This window comes from Eumetopias jubatus, unplaced genomic scaffold, assembly GCF_037043125.1.
Source record: "Eumetopias jubatus isolate StellerSeaLion01/CBP00866 unplaced genomic scaffold, mEumJub1_p1.0 scaffold_129, whole genome shotgun sequence".
Taxonomy (NCBI): Eukaryota; Metazoa; Chordata; class Mammalia; order Carnivora; family Otariidae; genus Eumetopias; species Eumetopias jubatus.
Genome location: NW_028274935.1, coordinates 462,396 through 485,535, shown reverse-complemented (window position 1 = coordinate 485,535; position 23,140 = coordinate 462,396). Strand labels below are relative to the sequence as shown.

The 23,140-nt window shown below is 56.7% G+C and overlaps 1 pseudogene; it reads left to right on the top strand.

Moving 5' to 3' along the window:
* The first annotated feature begins 5,943 nt into the window (after positions 1–5,943).
* LOC148161577 (uncharacterized) lies at positions 5,944–21,413 on the top strand (annotated as a pseudogene).
* Positions 21,414–23,140: the final 1,727 nt, after the last annotated feature.

Below are 23,140 nucleotides of genomic sequence, written 5' to 3'. Positions count from 1 at the left end.
GACACCAAAAGAAAGCTGGAGTGGCAATCCTTATATCAGACAAATTCGATTTTAAACCAAAGACTGTAATAAGAGATGAGGAAGGACACTATATCCTACTTAAAGGGTCTATCCAAAAAGAAGATCTAACAATTGTAAATATCTATGCCCCTAACAGGGGAGCAGCCAATTATATAAGGCAATTAATAACAAAAGCAAAGAAACACATTAACAACAATACATTAATAGTGGGGGACTTTAACACCCCCCTGACTGAAATGGACAGATCATCTAAGCAAAAGATCAACAAGGAAATAAAGACTTTAAATGACACACTGGACCAAATGGACTTCACAGACACATTCAGAACATTCCATCCCAAAGCAACGGAATACACATTCTTCTCTAGTGCCCATGGAATATTCTCCAGAATGGATCACATCCTAGGTCACAAATCAGGTCTCAACCGGTACCAAAAGATTGGGATCATTCCCTGCATATTTTCAGACCACAATGCTTTGAAACTAGAACTCAATCACAAGGGGAAAGTCAGAAAGAACTCAAATACATGGAGGCTAAAGAGCATCCTACTAAAGAATGAATGGGTCAATCAGGAAATTAAAGAGGAATTAAAAAAATTCATGGAAACCAATGAAAATGAAAACACAACTGTCCAAAATCTTTGGGATACAGCAAAGGCAGTCCTGAGAGGAAAGTATATAGCAATACAAGCCTTTCTCAAGAAACAAGAAAGGTCTCAAATACACAACCTAACCCTACACTTAAAGGAGCTGGAGAAAGAACAGCAAAGAAAGCCTAAACCCAGCAGGAGAAGAGAAATAATCAAGAGCAGAGCAGAAATCAATGAACTAGAAACCAAAAGAACAGTAGAACAGATCAACGAAACTAGGAGCTGGTTCTTTGAAACAATTAACAAGATTGCTAAACCCCTGGCCAGATTTATCAAAAAGAAAAGAGAAATGACCCAAATCAACAAAATCAGGAATGAAAGAGGAGAGATCCCAACCAACACCAAAGAAATACAAACAATTATAACAACATATTATGAGCAACTCTATGCCAGCAAATTAGATAACCTGGAAGAAATGGATGCATTCCTAGAGATGTATCAACTACCAAAACTGAACCAGGAAGAAATAGATAACCTGAACAGACCTATAATCACTAAGGAAATTGAAGCAGTCATCAAAAGTCTCCCAACAAACAAAAGCCCAGGGCCAGATGGCTTCCCGGGGGAATTACACCAAACTTTTAAAGAAGAATTAATACCTATTCTTCTGAAACTGTTCCAAAAAATAGAAATGGAAGGAAAACTTCCAAACTCGTTTTATGAGGCCACCATTACCTTGATCCCCAAACCAGACAAAGACCCCATCAAAAAGGAGAATTACAGACCAATATCCTCGATGAACATGGATGCAAAAATTCTCACCAAAATACTAGCCAATAGGATCCACCAGAACATTAAAAGGATTATTCACCACGACCAAGTGGGATTTATCCCTGGGCTGCAAGGTTGGTTCAACATCCTCAAATCAATCAATGTGATGCAATACATTAACAAAAGAAAGAACAAGAATCATATGATCCTCTCGATAGATGCAGAAAAAGCATTTGACAAAGTACAGCATCCTTTCTTGATCAAAACTATTCAGAGTATACGGATAGAGGGTACACACCTCAATATCATAAAAGCCATCTATGAAAAACCCACAGCAAATATTCCCAATGGGGAAAAACTGAGAGCTTTCCCCTAAGGTCAGGAACATGGCAGGGATGTCCACTCTCACCACTGCTATTCAATATAGTACTAGAAGTCCTAGCCACAGCAATCAGACAACAAAAAGAAATCAAAGGCATCCAAATCGGCAAAGAAGAAGTCAAACTCTCACTCTTTGCAGATGATATGATACTGTATGTGGAAAACCCAAAAGACTCCACCCCAAAACTGCTAGAACTCATACAGGATTTCAGTAAAGTGGCAGGATATAAAATCAATGCACAGACATCAGTGGCATTCCTATATACCAACAACAAGACAGAAGGAAGAGAAATTAAGGAGTCGATCCCATTTACAATTGCACCCAAAACTGTAAGATACCTAGGAATAAATCTAACCAAAGAGGCAAAGGATCTCTACTCAGAAAACTATAAAATACTCATGAACGATATGCAGGAAGACACAAAGAAATGGAAAAAGTTCCACGCTCGTGGATCAGAAGAACAAATATTGTGAAAATGTCAATGCCATCTAGAGCAATCTACACATTCAATGCAACCCCCATCAAAATACCATCCACTTTTTTCAAAGAAATGGAACAAACAATCCTAAAATTTGTATGGAACCAGAAAAGACCCCGAATAGCCAGAGAAATGTTGAGAAAGCAAAGCAAAGCTGGCAGCATCAGAATTCCGGACTTCCAGCTCTATTTACAAAGCTGTCATCATCAAGGCAGTATGGTACTGGCACAAAAACAGACACATAGATCAATGGAACAAAATAGAGGGCCCAGAAATGGACCCTCAACTCTATGGTCAACTAATCTTTGACAAAGCAGGAAAGAATGTCCAATGGAAAAAAGACAGTCTCTTCAACTAATGGTGTTGGGAAAATTGAACAGCCACCTGCAGAAGAAGGAAACCGGACCATGGCAATAACATGCTCACCAGGCTCCTTCTAAATCGAGGATGATGTGGCTCTGATAAGAATGCCCGGATTGTGTCCCCTGAACCCCCTAACCCACACTGTCCCCTGACTCCTTGCCCAGCATCCAGAGAGCCCTGCATGAGCTGGTCTAGACATGCTCCCCAGTGTGCCCCCCTCACCCCACTCCAGCCTCTGTAGAGCCTTCCCTCCCCAGGGAGCCCATCAAGAATCTGCCCTCAGAGCCCCGAGCTGTCCCTTCATATGACCCCCATCCGGGATGACCTCACCTCCAAGCCTGGGCTCAAAGGCTACTTCCTCAGGCTCCTCTGGAAGCTCAGGTTTTGGGTCGGATTGATCTGGATCAAACTAACAGCAGGGCCATGTCACAGCCCTGTGACTGGCAAGCTCCTATGGGAACTCTTGGGACCTCCGTTTTCTACTTTGAAGATGGTGTCAGTGACTCCCACCTCAGGAGGATGTGTTGGGGATTAAAGCAGGGAGATGAAAGTGTTTGAGGGCCGGACCTTGGGGAGATGGGGTGCTGCAAGGAAGACAGGGGAGGGGATGTAGAGGAGAAAAACGCGACCTGACCTCCTCCCTGCCCAGACGTGTCCCCATTCCCCCTCCCCTGACCCAGCCATGCACCTGGACGAACACTGGAGTGGAACGTGGCGGCCAGGACGGCAAGGTGGGGGGTATACTTCATTTCTCTCTAGTCCCCAGGTCTCCATGTCCACTCGGTCCAGCGGCCCTGCCTGGCGGGAGTGGGGCTGGCCCCCGGCCTAAGAGGACGTAAGGGTCACTGACCAGACAGTGGAGATCGGGACCCGTTGGACCGACCCCACAGCAAGCCCCTCGGTGTTGCTCATGCCGGCTGAGAGGTGGGGTCCCGCGCATGCGCCGTCTGCTGGGCCGTGTGCGCGCCTGCGCAGGCGCGCCTGCGCAGGATCCACCTGCCTCCGACCGACCGTTGGTGGGAGGACCCCGCCCACCCGACCCCGCCCACCCAGAGTGCACCTGCGCCATGTCCACCCAAAAGGTGGGAGCCGATCGGCCACCCAGAACCACGCTAATGGAGTTCCTCCTCCAACCCCTCATGGGACAGTCCGCAAACTGAGGGCAGGAGACGGAGGGACTGGCCTGGGACGCACCAGGTGAACAGAGGCTAGAGGAACGGGGAGGGTTCCAGCTTCCGAGGCCAAGCTTCACCTCCCCTGGGGTTTCCTTTGGGAATGAGGGCCCCCAAGATCCTGGGGGACCATGGCCCACACTCCCGTGTGGGGCCCTTTCCTCTGGTCATCCTCGCATGGGCACACACACACACAAGGCTCTACGTGCACATTCACACACACACACACACACACACCCATCCACAAACACACAAACTAACTCCCCAGGGGGGTCAAAGGGGGCATGAACCCTGGAGGTGACAAGGGGGTTGGAAGGAAGAGGTTGGAGGCAGCGGGGTCCTGGGGTGTGGACATTGTCTCCTGGGAACATGCCCGGGGCCATAGCATGGGGGATGGGGGAGACATGCCAGGCTGATGGCCAGGGCGTCCCCAAGATGCCCAAGGGCTGTCACTGGCACCCGCATTCTAGAGACAGCCCCCTTCCAAACAGTTCACTTGGCTGGAGATGCTCCGATCCTGCTGTACCCCGATGTCCCGAGGATGTGGTCTCAGGAAAGTCACTGCATCCCAGGTGCAGGGCTGTGCCCGCACGGGGCTGCGTCTGATCTGGGAGCAGCAGGGGGACTGCGCAGGGCGACGGTGAGGACGGCGGGGCCGGGCTGTGATGCCTCCAGGCCGGGCGCTGCTCACTGTCTTTGCAGAGCCCCATGGAAGAAATTGGGGAGAAGCTGGTCAACAGGAACCTCCCTCTACGGCTGCCCAGCGTGGGGCCCGTGCAGCAGGCAGCCAGTAAGGGCTGGTGCAGGCTCAGGGGGAGCGTGGGGACGACGGCTCTCCAGGCCCGGGCTCGGGGAGGGCCAGGAGGGTCTCCTACCCCAAAGCCATCCAGGTCACCGACCCCCCGGGCTGCCACGACGGCTGTGCCCCTTACCTGGCCATAATGTCAACCCAAGGAGTCTGGGCTGCTCCCTTCACACACACCAGACACACACATATCACGCACACAAATCACACACACACTCCACCACACACACTAACACACAGACACACACAGACACACATGGACAGGAAGCCCCTTCTAGACATTTTGCATAATTCAGGGAACAGGGCAGACAAATCACCCTGCCCCGTGGGCCTCTGTTCTAGGTGGAGGTCCACCGGTAACCCTAGACGACAAAGCAGAGATGGGCACAGGACGTTGCGTGGGACGCCCTGCCGGCCTCCTCTAGATGGGGATCCCTCTGCTCTCATTGTCCAAAGGATGACGGGCCCTAGGACGAAGAAGAGCCCCTGTCTCCAAGGTGGGGGACATTTGGGGCTTTGGCGGGGCTGGGGGTGCTGGGCAGAGCCCTGGCTCTACCGCGTCTGTCATGGCTGCTGGAGGGCAGCGGTGTGGGGGCCTCTCCTGCAGGACAGGAGTGAGACAGCTGAGGCTGTGGGCCCGGGGCCTAGGGAGCGGAGGGGAGGCTGGGGGCCTCGCCTGCTCTGACCCAATCCGGGTGCCACCAGCTCACACTGGGTCCCCCAGGCCAGCTGCATGTGGGGCCTGGACAGGCCGGGCAGACATCCCCGAGAATAGTGTTGGTGTAGGAGACCCCACGGGCCTGCAAGGGGGTCAGGCAGCCGTCGGAGCAGGGGCTGGGGGCCAAGGGGCCGTGAGAGCACAGGCGGGCTGGGCCGAGGGACACTGCCCGTTCCCTCCTCCCTCATAGACTTCTGCAGCTCCTCTCTGTGCCCCAGGGCCGGGACAGAGCAGACACTGCATCTCCCCGCCCTCCTGGAGTTTCCAGTGCAGCAGGAGGGACCCCAGACAGACAGTGGATTGGGGCAGGCTCCCCTGAGGAAGGCAGGGGTGCTCACACCAGTGATGGAGAGCTCCCTCCCGTGGAGACTGCTGGCCCCCGCACCTGCTGGCTACACCTGCCCCTGCCTGGATGGCCGGTGCGGGTGGGCTGGGTGGGACTGGCCTCTGGATGGAGATTCCCCAGGGCTGCCCCAGGGGGCTGTGTGGAAGGGCAGGCCAGGCCACTGACTTTGCTTCCTGCCCGCCTACCTCCAGGGCCATCTCCTCCATTCTGGGCACCTGGCTGGACCAGTACTCAGAGGACTTCTGTCAGCCCGGACGTTCCCTGCCTCAAGCAGCTGGTGGCCCATGTGCAGCTCAACATGCCCGGTTCTGACCTGGAGCGCCATGCCCACCTTCTGATGGCCCAGTTGGAGCACGCAGAGCCGACGCAGGCTGACCCTGAGGATGAGAAGACCGGAGGTGGGTGCCTGTGGGTGTGAGGGGAAGGGTCAGGGCTGGCCCCACAGGGAGGAGCCCCAGAGGCTGGTATGGGGGCAGGAGCAAAGACTGGGCACCAAGCGGGTGGACGGAAGTCGGGGAGACGTCCCGGGGAGGGCTCCTTCCTGGCTTCAGCTTCTCTGGGAGGCCCTGGGCTAGGCTCTGTCTTGCAAAGGCCCACGGAGAGCAGGCATGGGCTGAGCTCTTCTTCTCCTTTCTCAGCTGCTCCACCATCTGAGGAGCTAGAGCGACTCCATCTGCATCTCTAGAATGTGTCAGGAGCCAGGTGCAGGGACAGAAGCCAGGCCAGCTTCCACGGGGCTCTGCAAACACAGGAACTGTCACTCAGCTCGGAGGCCTCACAGCCCTGCCCGACGTCCTCACTGTCCCCCTGCCCAACCCCCTGCTGCTCCCAGATCAGACACACACCTGTGCGTGCACAGCCCAGAGTCTCCCAGAGATGCCCCAGGTAGGAAGGAACCCTCCCCGGGACATCTCCCCGACTGCAGTCCACCCGCTGGGCGCTCTGAGCCCAGTCTTTGCTCCAGGCCCCACACCAGCCTCTGGGGCTCCTCCCTGTGGGGCCAGCCCCGACCCTTCCCCCCACACACTCAGGCACCCAGCCCCGGTCTTCTCACCTGAGGCTCAGCCTCCATGGGCTCCGGCTCCTGCAGCACAATCCAGTAAATGACTACCGCGGACAGTGGTCTGGGTGATGTTGGAGGCCTTCCCGGCAATCCCCAGCACCTATTTCTGGGGAACCCTGTGGGGTCACACCCTAGGTCCTGGATATGTAACGGCTATCCGCCAACCTCCAGCTGGTTTCACCCGTTGACTTCTGCAAAGACAGGAACAGGTAGCCGGCCCGGACGCATCAAACCCTGCCCAGCCAACCTCACTGTCCCCCTGCCCAGTCAGTCCCCTTGCTGCTCCCAGATCAGACACACACCTGTGCGTGCACAGCCCAGAGTCTCCCAGAGATGCCCCAGGTAGGAAGGAACCCTCCCCGGGACGTCTCCCCGACTGCAGTCCACCCGCTGGGCGCTCTGAGCCCAGTCTTTGCTCCAGGCCCCACACCAGGTTCTGTGGGCTCCTCGCTGTGGGGCCAGCCCCGACCCTTCCCCATACACCCACAGGCACCCTGCCCCAGGCTTCTCAGCCTCGGGGTTGGCCTCCATGGGCTCCGGCTCCTGGAGCACAATCCACTGAACGACTACCGCAGACAGTGGTCTGGGTGATGTCAGAGGCCTTCCCCGGCAATACTCAGCTCCTGCTCCTGGACAGCCCTATGGGGTCACGCCCCAGGTCATAGAGATGGAGTGGGTGTCTGCCATCCTCTAGTCCATTACATCCGTTGACTACTGCAAAGACAGTGAGGGGTAGCCGGCCCGGAGGCATCACAGCCCTGCCCGGCCGTCCTCACTGTCACACTGTCCAGTCCCCCTGTTGCTCCCAGATCAGACACACACCTGTGCGTGCATAGCCCAACACCCCAGACAGTGACCCATACCTGTGGAGCTCTCGGGATAAACCCTGAGCATAAGCTCCCAGCCCCCCACACCCCATCGCACCCAGCCAGCCTTGACCTGGGGTGTGAGCATGATCCACCCACCGGGCATCGGACCCATCATCACCCTGCATGAGACCCCTGTACACACACACACACACACACACACACACACACACACACACACACACAGGAGGAGAGCTGGGCTGCACAGTCGGATCACAGCAGTGTCTGACTGGCCTGGCTGGCTCTGGGCCTCCCTTGTTACCTTTGGGTACCTCCAGGCAAATGGCCAGAGATGTCAGGGGTGAGACCTGACTCCGGTCTGCAGTGTAGGAAATGGCTCTCACTGTTGGCTTTTCTACCACATCCTCAGCATGTAGGGATACAGCGGGAGAACAGTTTGATCATTGGAGCATCTCTAGCCAATTGAAGGGAGTAGGGGTCTGTCTCTAGAATGTGGATGCCTATGGCAGCCCTTTGGGCATCGTGGGGACCCCTGGCCTTCAGCCTGGCAAGTTACTCCTCCCCACACCATGGCCCCAGGCATGTTTCCAAGAGTTCCCATAGGAGGTTCCTGTCACAGGGCTGTGACATGGCCCTGCTGTGGGTTTGAACCCAGGTCAATCTGACCCAAGCCTGAGCTCATGCAAGGAGCCTGAGGAAGTACCTTTGACTGGTACAGCTTAAAGTGACAGAAGCTTAACTTTTACTGAATCTACATATTAACTGTTAAATGTAAATATCATAAAGCCTGTAACAGAAAAGGGTGAAGGGTGGGGACTCCTGGGTGGCTCAGTCGGTTAAAGCGTCTGCCTTCGGCTCAGGTCAGGATCTCACGGTCATGGGATGGAGCCCCATGCCGGGCTCCTCCAAGCTCATCAGGGAGTCAGCTGGAAGATTCTCTCTCCCAGTCCCTCTCCCCCTCCCCCTGCTCTCTCTCTCTCCTCTTCTAAAATAAATAAATGAATCTGGAAAAAAACAACAACATAAAAGAAGGTATGCTGTGGGGAGGGGGTCTAACTTCCTCCCCAGCCTACCCCTGTGGGTGACGAAGCTCTTTAGACTCCAATTTATCCTTCCTGTGTTTCTTCTTGCAGAAATAGGCAGACAACGTACATTTCCTTATCATCCTTTCTGTCTCACCTAGAAGGCTGTGTGCTTCACATGCCCTTTGGCACTTGGCTTTTTCCACTTTACAATACACCTTCATGTCATAGCACTCACCCCATGTTGGTTCACAGAGACCTTCGGGTTATTCTTTTATAGCTGCATAGGACTGTTTGTGGGTACACCATCTTTGATTCAAACAGTCTCCTGGATGTGGGCACCTAGCCAACTTCCAACAGTTTTCTATCACAAACAATGCTTTACTGAGTAACCACTGTGTGTATATATAGTTTGTATTGTCTCAGGTACTTCCTTAGGATAGATTCCTGTGAGTGGGATTTCTAGAACAAAAGACAAACGGGCAGGTAGTTAAGTTTTGTTAGATGTTGCCACATTCCCCTTTGTAATGATGGTACCATTTGCAGTCTGACAGGCAGTGCATGGGCATGCTCGTGTAGCCAAATTGTGGGTGGTGTGGCTAAGCTCTGCAATTTTTGGCAGGATGATAGGTGATAAATGACATCTCCGCATTGTTTTAATTTGCATTTTCTTACTGTGAATGAAAATGAACATTGTATCCATTCACCAGGGCTGCCATTACAAAGCACCACAGACTTAAACATCAGAGGTGTATTCTCTCCCAGCTCTGGAGGCTGGAGTCAGATCCAGGTGTGGCAGGGCCAGTTCCTCCCAAGGCCTCTCTCCTTGGTGTGTACATAGCCATCTTTTCCCCATGTCCCCACATGGTCGCCCCAGTTGAGTGTGTGTGTGTGTGTGTGTGTGTGTGTGTGTGTATACCTTAATCTCTTCTGATAAGGACCCCAGGTACGTTTAAACTGAACAATCTCATTTGGACTTAACTAACTCTTTAAAAGCCTCCATGTCTGAACAGAGTCATATTCTAAGGTTCTGGGGTCAGGACCTCAGCATAGAAATTGGTGGGGGCGGGGGGTTGGTGGAATGCAATTCATAAGAAACATCTTTTCATGTTTAGGGGTCATTTTAACTTTTTCGTGTGAATTATCTGGTTATGTCATTTGTCCTTTTTTTGTGATGCGTTTTCAGCCCTGTTTTTCTTTAATTTCTAAAAGTTTTGGTAGAGTATGGCTATTAGCCCTTGCATGTGATCTGTGTTGGAAATATTTTCTCCAGACTTGTCACTCATCTTTTGACTTTGTTTATGGCTTTATTTTTGCTATAAAAAATTTAAAAATATAGTCAAGTTATTTATCAGTACTTTCTTTTATTACATCTGGATTTTATGCATAGTTAGTGTGGCCTATGGGTTTGTAGTGGCTTGATCTGCCTGGGCTGCATGACAGAATCCCCAGAAGACAAAAGCCTTACGGGGCCTGTGAAATGAGCTCCTACAGTGATGTGAGGTCAACCTCCTGCCACAAACCCCTTATTTGTGAATCTATATGCCTCCTGATGGTTCCGCCTTCAGGAGTGAAATCTGATACAATTAGAAAGCATTTCCCTACATCCACATCATACAGAAACCCACCAGTGATTTCTTTTGTTACTCATATGATTCCATTTCCATGTTTAGCACTGAGATTTCTGATCCATTTCATGTTTATTCCCATGCATGAGGTGAATATGCTTCATCTTAATCTTCTTCTAAATGGATATCTAGTTGTCCGGATTTATTGCCAAAAATCAATTTTTTCCCAGGATTTAAGATGTCTCCTTTGTAGAACAACCTGTGCATTCTGGCTCATGAGAGCCTACTGTATATATTTTTCTCCAAATCTGCAATCTGTAAGATTATTTTGGGTTACACAGATGTCTTTTATCTATACCACTTTTTATGGTTTCCAGCTGTATTATGAGAATTGCAAAAATACCATAAAATTTCAAATGTGGCTCCCATCTTGTTAAGCAAGGTGATCATAGCTGTTTTCACAATCTGTGTGGTCCTGATGTGTGTGTCTACCCCCAATACTCATGTTGACGTCCTAGCCCCCAGTACGATCGCACTGGGAAGTGAGCCCTTGGAAGGGGACTAGGTCATGACGGTGGAGCCTCTTGAATGGAATCCATGCCCTTATGAAAGAGACCCCACAGCAGAACTTCCCTACCCCTTCCACCATGAGGACACTGTGAGAGGTCTGTGACCCACAAGAGGCCCTCCTTGACCCTGCTAGCACCCTGACTAGAACTTTTCGCTACCAGAACTGAGAAATAAATGCCTGTTGTTTATAAGCCACCCAGTGTGTGGTATTTTTGTGATATCAGCCCAAGTGGACTACGAGAGCCTGCCTTGTAATTCCAACGCAGGGAGCATTGGTGGGTCTGCTTCCCTTATCTCTCTTCTGCTGTGATTCTCTTCTTTCATCTTTGTCTCCTCAAATGTTGCGTCAGGAAACTGTACTTGAAAAAACATGATGAACAGGATTAATTTGAAGAGTAGGGTGATATTTTTGTCCTTGTATCCCATCTTCTTCTGCCAGGCATTGGGGAAGCTGGTAGTCACGGGACACCCTAATCCGTGGTCGAGGCCTGAGACTCCCCAGGTCCTGGGGTGGTGCAAAGTTGAGCTGCACATTTGTACAAGGGCTGGTTTCCTTTTGTTCACCAGTAAACTCATCTCCCAAGCAGGGGCTGGAGTGGTGGCCTAGCAGAGGTCCCTCCTTAAAAAGGCCTGGCAAGACAAATGGCTTCATCTTTCCTCCACCCGCCAAATCTTCCTTGTCTTTGTGTTGATAGAACCCCTGGAAGCCAGCCAGCAAAGGGGTCTGGAAATGTAGTCTGAACATTCCACCACTCCCTCCAACCTCCCAAGGAAGGACCTTCCTAGCCGCCTCCCCTTGGATTTCAGGGGCTCAGACAGATCCTACCAAGCCCTCTGTCCTCTGCTCCCAGCTAGGGGCTCAGATGATCCAGGGCTGAGAAGCCAGGCCCATACAGATCTCCGATGGGACGTTGGGGGCTGTGCAGCTCCTGGGGTGTCTGGCCAGGGTCATGGAGTGCAGAGGTGGGAGGCAGCAAGGCCAAGGTGGGCGAGAGGGTGGACACGTTCAGACGGGTGGAGTGGAGCGACAGAAGGAACGGGACATTCCGGGCTGGGTGCTGACTGGGGGTGGGGGCAGGAGGCCAAGACCCACAGAGCAGGATAATGGGTAAGCCATGAAGGGGTGGGAGCTTTTTCAAAAAATTTTGGTTTCTGTTTTTTTTTTTTTTTTTTTTTAAGATTGAAACAAAAGATCGAACCTTCAGCTTCTGGAAGAACTGTCTGTGCCTCCGCTGGGACTTGGCCTTGGCCTACTGCCAGCCAGGGTTAAGGACCAGGGTTACTGGCCTACCCAGACTGAGCAAGGCTCAAGAGTGTTGAATCCCCAGGGAGGAGTGCAGGTGGTGTGACTGGGAATGGGATGCTCATTCTGGAAGCTTCCAGTGGAAGGAAGCATACAGAACCAGGGATTGGCATGGCAGCGTTGACAAAGAACGCTTTGTGTGTGCTTGGCACACATTCGCCAGGGGCCCACTCCCCCTTCTCTAGCACATCTGGGCAGGGCACAGAGGCCACCACTGAATAATAATGCCACCCGCCCTTGGGTAATTTCCCCACCTTGCAAAAAGGGAGGCCAGGATGGTGTCGTGGCGATTAGTGGCCGCCCACAGAGACCCATGCAGAGACATATAAATGGGTATTCAGGGGCTGGAGGCACTGCACACCCCTGGCCCCGAGGCATGTGTGCTGGTGTGCACATACCTGCAAGGATGAGGCTGTCCTGTGAGCTGTCCTGCTGGCTCTGGTCTCAGTGCCTAAGACCCAGGCAGTGTGGCTCAGGAGGCTGGACCCTAAGCCGGTAACAACACTCCTGTGGGTCCTAGGGGCCCAGGCCCCTCCCGTGGGGCCACACAACCTCTGGGTTACCCTCCCAGAGCCAACCCAGACCGGCACTGGCTATGGGGGGATGGGCTAGCCTGAGGAAGGGGCCCTGGGTTCCCAGATAGAGAGAGGATGCCTCCAAGGGCTTGAGGGACTGGCCCCCCTCACCTGCTCCTCCTCCACCAGCTTCTGGGGTCCTGGGATGTTTTTGCCGTGGCCTCAGGTGAGAAGGGCTTTGCGTTGGAGAAGGCCACGAAGAACGTCGAGGGCGTCATGGTGACCCTTACTCCAGAAAACAACCTGAAAATGTTGTCCTCCAGGCACAGGTGAGTGCGGTGTGTGCCCTGTGTCTGGGTGGGACTCATGCCGGGGTGGGAGAGGCCTCCTGGGCAAATCCTTCTCAAGCTACTGCTTGAAGTGGGTCATGCCTTGTGCTGAAGAGCCGCGGGTTCTTGGGGGACTCCAGGTACCCTCCCTCGCATTCCTGCATCTGCCTGCAGGAGATGTGGGGCCCGGGTGTACCTGGGCCAGGCCTGGCCTTGGGACAAGCAAGGGCAGGGGAGGTCTGGGGTAAGATGGCAGCTCCACGGTGTTGGGTGAGCTTGGTCCCACGGGCCATGGTGTTGGCCCCAAAGCCACGTGGCTGGGTCGTCCCAGTGAAGCTGGTGGAATCAGACATCCAAATACAGAAGCTGGGCCTCTGGAGGGCCTTGGGCCCTATGCAAAGCCAAAGATGCCATAGGAGCCATGGGGATGCCACAAGGCTCAGAGCCGATTTTTGGCATCTGCTCAACGGAATGATTGGTCAGCAGCCTCTCCTGGTGCCAGTGTCAAGGCGCATCTCTGTCCAGGGACCTGGGCCAGAAGCTGATTTGGAGAGGTGGATTGTGCTGAGGGCCCCCTGCAGATACACATTCGGATCAGGGCTTGGAGGAGAGGCAAGTGGGCCTCTCACGTTTTGTTGTGTAATGAAATTTCATTCGTTGGCCTTTGGACAGCAAACATACTTGCATGGCTCAAAAATCAGGGTTCCTCAGGGTGTACCGTGGGGGTCCTTCCCCACCTGCCTCAGCCAGCCCGTCTCCTCCCTGAGGGTAGCCCGTGTTAGGGACGTGGGGGCAGGCACACACCAGCACCCATGTGTCATTTGCCCACGCACGCTGGGGGGTTGTTCCGATCAGTCCACAGAGGCTCTGCTCTCTTTTAAAACATTTCAAAGTTTGTTCTCTTTTGTCTTTATGACATTTTTCAAAGTTGTAGGAAGATAAACACAGCGCAGAGATTTACTGTCCTCGCTACTTCTAAGCGCACAGCACAAGGGCGTCAAGCACATTCACACTGTTGTGCAGCCGACCCCCTCCATCCGTTTCCGTTGAACACGGACCCATCCCCTCCCCTGCCCCTATTTCTGTGGGTCTGACTCCTCTGGGGCCTCCGGGGAGTGGATCCTTGGGGATTGGTCTGTCTGCGCCGGGGACCGGGCTGATCTCACTCGGCACCGTGTCCTCCACATTCATCCGCGTTGTAGCCGGTGTCGGGATTTCCTCCCTTTTTAAGGCTGAATTATGTTCCATGGTGTGGACAGGCCACATGGTTTCTTCCACCGTCTGGTTCGTCAATGGCACTGTCATAAACATGGGTGTGCAAGTCTCCCTTCTGTTCTCCTGCGTGTGCGCCCTGCAGGGGATCGCTGGGCCGTACAGTGATGTCCTTTCGCATTTACCAGGGCGCTCTGCTCTTTTGGATCGCTGTGTGAGACTCCATAGGCCTTCTGCCAGGCTCTGCTGCTCGACAGACAGTGCTCTCCAATCTTCGGCAACTGGAAACACCTTTTGTGGCGTGGGTCCTTGTGTTCTCACCTCCAAGAGGTCCCCACGTGGCAGGTTCCCTGAACCAGCGCCCCGGCATTCCCGTGCTCTTGCTTCCACGACATCTGATAGGCAACAGATGGCCCCCTTCAGCTTCTACGTGGCCCTTCTAAGGATGGGAGCGTCGCAGCGTACGTGCTCCCTGCCCAACGCACTGCCTGGTCACATCTCTGGTATGTTTTCCTCTAAGGTGTGTTTTTCCTCCTTTGTAAGAACCCTTAAGGATTAGGAATATGAGGCACTTGTCTGTGACAGAAACCAGTTGCAAATATACTTCCCAGTTTGTCATTTTTCTTATAACATTGAGGAGGACTTTTTTTTTTTTCATACATGAAGGATTTCTTTCCATTTCTCTGAGGATGCACACTAGCTTTCTCTTTGCGGGGCTCCTGGCTTTTGTGACACCGTCAGTTAGGAAACGGCTTGCAACTCCCTGGTGCTTCTGGCATCTTCGCTGCATTTGGGATTTGACCCTGGGAAAATAGGAGGAACCAGTTGGTTTTTTCTAGATCACTATCCAATTTCTAACGTCATTAATCGAATTGCCTCTCTGTCCTCCACGGACTCCGGCTGACTTTGTCACGTGCTAAATTCCCATGCTCCCATTTTGCTTTATTATTGGACTTTTTTTTTTTTTTAGGATTTATTTATTTACTCTTGAGAGAGTGAGAGAGCACGAGCGGGAGGGGCGGAGGGAGGGGTCGAGAATCTCAAACAGAGTGTGTGCTGAGCGCGGAGCCCAACTCAGTCTCACGATCACGAGATCACAACCTGAGCCAAAACCAAGAGTTGGACGCTTGATGGACGGAGCCACCCAGGCGCCCCTGTTTCTGGACTTCCCATTCATTCCTTTGATCAGTCTTCTGATTTTCCAAACCCCGTTGTTTCACCTGTTGCAGCTTTGTGCCCCACTGCCTCAGTTTACTGGATGGCTCTTGCCTGTTGTTCTTCCTTCTGGAATTTCCCAGCCATGAGCTCATCTTAGTGAGCAAAGACCGCTGCATTTCTGTGGTTGGTTCACTTTATGGACTGACCGCTTCGGGGACGTAGGCCCCTTTGGATACTGGGTGCCTTTACCCAAAATTACAGACGACCTTGTGTTTGTCCGAGGCTCCTTTTGTGCCCGTCACGTGGCTTCTAGCGCGCGAGGCCTCTTGGGAGGTGGAAGGAAGTCGATTTGCACTTTGCAGGGCTCTCGTGTCTGCTCATTCCCCGGCCAGGTTGGATTCGGTGCAGAACAAGGCTTCCGGGCAACGGGCACCATCAGCGGCAGCCAGGATCCCCTGCGCGGCATGCTGGTGGCTGGCCAGGTGCAGTTGGTAGGACCCTTGTCTCTTCTGGGCCTGAGTCCAGACCCTGAGCCGAGGACAGACGATCGCTCTTCCAGCTTGGAGAGGCGTGACGTGAACGTGGTGGAGCTGCTGAGACAGAGCTCTGGATGGGTGTTTGAGAACTCCTGTAAGGCGACGGCCTCCACGGTCTCATGCGGGGCGTGGGGCATGGGGCGGTGCGGGATGGGCTGGCTTTCTGGGCCCTCCCTAGTGGGATCCATCACCAACAGCCTGGGCTGGCGTCCCCTGCCGCCTGGCCAATGCCGTGGGATGGGGAGCGGGCCCATCCCCGAGACTTCCACTAGAAAGTGAAAGGATGCATTTTGTCAGAGTTTGGAAGACAGAGGGCTCACCCTGGCGTGCCCCGCGGTGACCCTGGGCCTCCGTCGGGGGTGGTGCCCCCGAGGGGACATGATCGGTGGAGGGTTCCCCCCGGCATGAGTTGGGACAGGCACTCGCCGGGCATCTGTTCCTGAGGCCCTCTGTGTGCTGGCTCTGGGGTCAATGGGACAATGCTTTCCGGGGGGGCCTCTCGTGAGGTCTGATGCTCCGCCCTGGGGGGGTGCACGTATTTCCTAGGCCTAGGAGTGTTGGACTACCGGGGGCTGGGCACCAACTTCAGGAACTACGCCATTGTGTTCACCCAGCTAGAGTTCAAGGACGAGGCGTTCAACACCGTGGAGCTGTACAGTAAGTGGTGGACACCACGGGCCGGCCCCACAAACTCCCTGCCACGGGCGGCCAGGCTGGGCAAACTCCCGCTGACTGTGCTGAGCCCCGGGCCTCCAGGGTCCCAGAGCAGCATCCCTGCCCTTTGGCCCCCTGCAGGAGGGGTGGCTGGGGCACGGGGCACACGTGGTGAGGGCTCCCCTCCCGCCCCACAGGCCGGACAGAGCTGGCCAGCCAGGAGGCCCTGCGCCTCTTTGCTAGGTGGAGCCAGTCCTGGGCTTCCTGTCTCAGCAGCAGGCCACATTGAGGCCGGACCGTGAGTGTCACCCGATGCCCACGGGCCCCTGGCTGACTTCTGTGGGTCTCGGGGTCCCTCCGAGCCTCAGGGAGTCAGGCAGGGTGGGGGTGGGGAGCTCTACACGGAGTCCCCTGCTCCTGCCCAAAGCCAGGCCTGCAGGGCCGGCCCCGTCTCGGGCGACGCCGTGGGCAGAGCGGGGTGGCCGCGGTGTGTCCTGGGTGCCCACCCTCAGTAGTCCTCTTCCCCCCCAGTCACCTGTGCACACAAGACTTTCCAGGTCAGCTGTCCTCCTGAGCATCACCCCAGATCCTACACCCCAGAGCTCTGCCCCGAGAAGGCCCGGGGCCCGGGACGGGGCTGACACCCTTCGAGGTGAATCTGGGGTCCTGCAACACTCTGCTTGGGTTTCAGTGAATGCATCGACCTCCCGGTGGGACTGTGCCCGCCGAGTCCTGTGAGGCTGGCCAGGCGCTGGCCTCCTTGCTCAGCCGCCTGGGAGCTTGGTGTGGGGCGGGCTGCTCTCAGGACTCACGGCAGTTCCAAATAAAACGATCCCACAAGGCCCTACAGATGCCTCTCACCTGTGTGCCGAGGGCGGACGGCAATGTCAGACGGGGCGCTGCCCTCTCGGGGCTCCGGTCGGTGCAGGGGAGGAGATGGGCGTGGGGCTCACCGAGGGCTGGGCCATACAGCCCAGAACCAGCTCTGGGTGGGGGGCACGTGGACGTGGGTCTTGGCTCCTGAGTGGGGGCTGGGCTGGGGGCAGCTGCTCCGCAAGCAGAGGTCACCACAGTCCCTGGGCTGGAGGGAGGACTGTCTGAGTTAGAGCAGACCCTCGGGGGTCTGGACAGGTGCGGGCTGACGCAGTGGGCGTGGGTGCCCACCAGGGTGCGCGGCTGGGGTGCCACAGTGTCCAGGGCACAAGAGTGTGGCTTTCCCAGGCCTGGAGCTTTGGGGCCAGGGCAGGGGGCAGGATTCCCGAGGGACCGAGCCTGTGGCTCCTCCTGTGGTCTGGTGGGGCCGTGCCTGATGTCGTGGGGGGGGTGCCCATCACTCACGGAGGGGGGCGGTGCGTGCAGGCTAGGGGTGGGCACGCTCACACACATCCAGCAGCCCTGTCCGTCAGCACCTGCTCGGGACGGAAAGCCCTGCTGTCACGCTGGTGCCATCTGTGCCCCATCGTCACCGTGGTCCTGCTTCTCACGTGCAAATATCTCTATGAAGTGACTCCCAGGGACGCCTCCCGGCTGCTTGCCTCTCTTCCGCGGGGGCTAGGATGGGAGGCCCAGGGGTCTCACAGGGGAACACGATGGCCTTCAAATTCAGGCAGCACCCACCAGGCCGAGCCCCTAGGCCGCCCGCCTGTGTCCCAAAGCCCCTCTCCCCCCCCATTGACCCACCCCAGGCTGGCTCAAGGCTCTGGGGTGGCTGGACACCCACGGCAGGGTCAGGTGGGTGGGGAGACTTAAACTCAGTGCCCCGGTGGCCGAGGAAGGAGGGTGACAATGGGACCAGGGAGGCTGACGTGTGTGCTGGTCTTGGCGCTTATGCCTGCTACGGGGTCCCGGCCGCAGGAACAGCTACCCAGGGAGTCCCACAACCTCAACTGGAACAAGGTGAGCCACACACCTGCGTTCCCCAAGGCTGACAGCCAGGCCGACCGGGGCCAGGCATGCAGTGTGTGTGGTGGCTGGAAGATCACTCCCTGAAAATCTCCAAAGGGCCATCCTGGAACAGGGGGCAGTGCCGCGAGGGCGGAAGGGGTTTCAGGCCCTGGCCTCTCTCTGAGGAGCTGGTGGCCACGCAAGAGGGGGGAGGGCCGAGGGCCCCAGGCAGGTGCTGCCTCAGGGCCCCAGGGATGCTAGGTGGGCAGAGGCCGAACGAGCAGAGCGTGTTCCAGAACAACCAGATGTCTGGCAGGTGGAAGGTCCTAGTGGAGGTGGCCGTGGGAACTGACTCCCCGGGAATGTGGGTTTGTGGCAGGAAGTCAGAGGGATGGGGCCGAGGGCCGAGCTGGAAGGAAGGGGGAGGCCTTTCACGGGAAGGGAATTCCAGCAGATGGTAACCACAGGCCAGCCCTCGGGGACCCAGCACACCCGGCACCTGCCCGCCAAGGCCCAGAGGGGCAGCCGGGTCCCTGTGCAGGGGCTGCGCCGACCTGTTGGTGCTGGACCCGGCCTGGGCCTCAGGCCAATGTCAGTGTCCGGTGGGTTCCTGAGGGCCCGGCTGGGAGCCTGGCACGGGCTGCTACGCCAGCACGCTCTCCACAGTTTTCAGGGTTCTGGTACATTCTGGCTGTCGCCTGTGAGGGCCAGAGATTCTTGCCAGGCAGAGACAGGAGGAAGCTGGGGGTATCGATGTTGGAGGTCCACAAAGCGGGCCAGCTGAAGGTGGTACTTGCCTTCAGCCAGTGAGTGGACCGGGGAGGGGCCCAGCACATTCTTCACGGAGCCCTGACCACAAACAGCCCAGACATCTCCCTGTCAAGAGGGGAAAGGGAGCCGGGGGCGGGGGGAGCCAGCCCCAAGATCACCTGCACATCTGACAGATCATCTCTGCAGTCCCGAAACCCTTCCTGCCCCTAAAAATTAAGGCCTGATTTTGGGAGAGGCCACCACGTACACGGGAGCACTCGGCAGAGAGTGGGTGTTCCGAGGGTTTCCCTTAAGCTGTGGGACTGACCCTGCACCAAAGTGGAAAATTCCAGGAAACCAGAGCCAACAAAGGGCTCCCGCCTTGCTGCCACCCCCCGCCCCCAGGTCACAGGGGTGTCAGTCACACACATTAATTCTGCGGAAAGATAGGAAAAAGGCGATGTTCAGGAATACTTGTGCGTAGGAAGGCCCGGGCCTGGAGAGAAAGACCTGGAGGTGGGCGTGTCCCCGGCTTCATGGCCACAGGCCCGGGAGAGGCCGCTCCTCTGTCCCAGGGCTGGGTGGATGGGAGAGACAGCGGCCCACGGGGCGGGCAGGCAGGCCACGGTCCCAGAGCCCACAAGCATGCAAGTGCCCGCAGCCTAGGCCTGGAAGGTGGCTGGGTGTGTGGGAGGGACTCCTGACCCTTCCCAGTTGCCCCTGCTGTGCAGGCCTGATCGGGCGGCCCCACGCTTCTCTTCCGGTCCAGTGAAGGGGGTCGAGGGCTTCCACGTGCTGTCCACTGACTACAGCTACGGCGTGGTCTACGTGCGCCTGGGCCGGGCCGGCCGGACCTCTAAGACCCTGCTGCTCCTCAGTGAGTCCAGTGGAAAACTCTGGGGAGGGGGCGTGCGGAGTGCGGGTCAGGTGGGGGACGGAGGGGCGACAAGCTCAGAGGGCAAGGTATGGAAGCACCTGCCTCAGCTCGGGCTCCCTGACAGAGCACCACAGACCGCACCGCACGGGCGCCCGCGATGGACATTGATCCTCACGGCTCAGCGCGCCGACCTGGCGAATTCCGGGGAGGTCCCCATTCCTGGTTTGCAGATGGCTGCCTCTTCACTATGTCAAGTGTCGGGGAGAGAGCTCCAGTGTCTTCCTCTTCTTATACGGGCACTGACCCCATCATGAGCACCCAGCTAACCCCACACACCTCCCAAGGCCCCAGGATGTCACACCATCCCTCTGGGGCTCTGATGGATGAATTTGGGGGGACACGAACACACATCCGTTCCTGTCACGGCCCTTGCGCTGCGGGCTGGCAGGAAGTGGGAAGTAGGAGGTCAGGGCCGGGACACACACAGCAAACGGGTGGCTAGGTGGGCGGGCGGAGTGCTGCGCCCGGACGGGGGGACCAGGTGGGCGGGTCTCTGGTGTGGCTGCCACGGGGCTGAGTGGGGGCGGCCAGTGCACGGGCGGAGCCCAGAGGGCAACAGGCCCGGAGTGGGACTGACCCTCTGCATGGAGGCAGGGGACCCCCTGGGCTGAGGGCAGGATCGGGGGAGCAGGGGGACGTGGTGAAGGGAGGGTGGGCGGGGAGCTGCTGTCCAGGGAGGGGTGGGGGGAAGGGGGCACAAACCCACTTCGGGGCACCGAGGCCTGCAGGACAGCCATCGGAGAGGTCGGAGGGGTCCCGTGGAGTCTCCGTGGAGGAGGGCGTGGCCAGGAGCGCAGCGGGAGGGGCATCAGGCTCCGGCCCATGGGTCCTGTGAGCAGAGGGGCCTCCTCAAGTGGCCCTGTGTGGTGCCCGCCTTGGGGCTGCACTGGGGACACCCCCCTACCTCGGAGCACAGAGGGGACAGAGGCACACTGCCCATCACCCGCCTGCTGCCCCCTCCCTTGGCAGCACACTGGCTTCTCTGTCCTGCCAGCTCGGACGGCGCTGCGGTGGCCACGGGCTCGGGGACGGCCCCAGAGGGCCAGAGCTGGGGACTCTGACCTTGTGACTCTGCTTTCAACTGCAGGCAGACAGAGCAGGTCCAGCTTCCCGAGCATGAAAAAATTCGTAGACATATGGGAGATTTTGGAGCTCGCAAACGGCGTGACTGTTCTCCCAAAGATGGTAACAGACGGCCACGGGCCCTCCCGTGCAGGCCAACAGCACGCCCGGCCCCCATCCATCCCGTCGAGCTCAGTGCTTCTCTCCCTCCTGCAGCCTCGTGTGCCCACACCATCCTGCCCTGAGAGCCCGCGTCCACCCACCCGTACCCTCGGGGCTCCACCCGCGCCCCCCTTGACCCCGGGAACATCGCTCAAGACTGCAGGTCTGCACAGCCAATGGCCTATTGGGACGCGTTGGAATACCCCAGGCCACTGATGGGGTGAAGTCCAGGGCCATGGCCGTAGCCCAAGCAGGATCCTTTATGATCTTGGAGAGATGGGGATAGGAAGGGGGTAGGAGGGCAGGTGTTGGCCAGGCAGGAGGATGCCCGACCGGACCCATTCTGCCCACGCCCTCCAGATTCCGTGGGGGAAAGAGTCTGCCACACTTCTCTGCTGGGAAGTAGACCACGGCTCTTGGACCAACGTCGTCCTTCTGTATGCGTCCCACAGCGCGTCTGCCACCCGTCCCCGTGGGCCCTGACGTCCTACACTTCCTCAGGAAGTCTTCCACTTATTCGCCCAACATTTCCCAGCACCCATGACAGGCCAGGCACGTGCTAGCTGCCGGAGAGAGGCAAACTGGCAAATTCAGTTTCAGAGATCTGATGCCAGGACAGGCTCGCACCAGCGCAGCCGCCCTTCACACGACCGCAGACTCGGGGAAAAGTGTCTGGAGAGAGTGCAAAACAACGGCAGGTCTGACTCACGCTGGGTGGAGCAGGAGGGGTCAGGGAGGGCTTCTCGGAGGAAGGGACATTCGGAAGAGAGCTGAGGCACAGAGGTAGTTAGGGAAGTTGGGTGGGCTTCCACGGAAGAGGAGACCACTTGTGAAAAACCCCAGAGTGGTGGAAGCGGAGGGAAGGGTGAGGGGGGGGGAGAGCACAGGCCGTGGAGGGAGGTTCAGTTCGAGGACAGGGAGCCCCGGGCAGGCTCGGGGGCTGAGCTTGGAGCCCAGGACCCCCAAACGGAGATGCCACGTGGGGGGCTGGAGTTCAGAGGACAGAGAGATGTGGGAGCCGGACACGTGGAGTCACCAGTATGTAGTTGGCGATGCAATTCGCTGGTGCGGTTAGGGCCACCCGAGGAGAACACAGTAGAATGGCATCAGTCAGCTACTACCACGTAAGGACCACCCACAGGATCTCTGTGCTATGAACCGACATGAATGTACTTAGCTTTCCCGTCTGGGCAGCATGGGGTCAGGTGGCGCAGGCCGGCCCTGCTGGGCGGCGGGGGTCTCCGCAGCTTGCGCCCGCCTTGGGGGGTGACTGTCCGTGACTGGTTCGCGCCGGCTCTGCTGCCATTGTCCCCCTCTCACCGAGGGCGGCCACGTCCCGCTCGTCTCACGGCCACGCCGAGGCCACAGCAGGCGAGGCCACAGCAGGCTGGGAGGAAGGGCTCAGCACAGGACTGCATTTCTGCCTCAGCGGCTAAGTGAAGCATGTCAAGGGGCCAAACCCCAAGTGCAGAAGGGCCTGCACAGGGTCTGTCGAGGGTCACAGCCCTGGGCACGCGCAGGAGCCCAGGCTGAACCCAGCTCTGTGTCCTCACACAAGGGCTGCACCCAGGCCTTGCGTGGGCTGTGGGTGGGGTGGGGTGTGAGGGTGTCACTGTATAGATGGGGCATGGGGGGGGTCAGCATTGAACAGCTGGGGGAGGGGCCCTCGCGGCTGGGGCTCTTGTCTGAGGAGGAAGTTGGGTGAGGGGACCCCGGCCATGGTGACCTCACTTCCCTGACAACAGAGCCCATCAGAATTTGGAACCCAGGTAACCAGGAACCCACATTCCAGAGACAGCCCCCGGCCCAGCTCATTACATTGCAGATAGTGAAACTAAGATGTTCGCGTGCTGCGTTCCCAGATCCGGAGGTTGCCGACGGAAGAAAGCGCGCCCAGCAAATGCTGTCTCAAGATGTCCTTTCAGGGCTCCCCACCGCCTCTG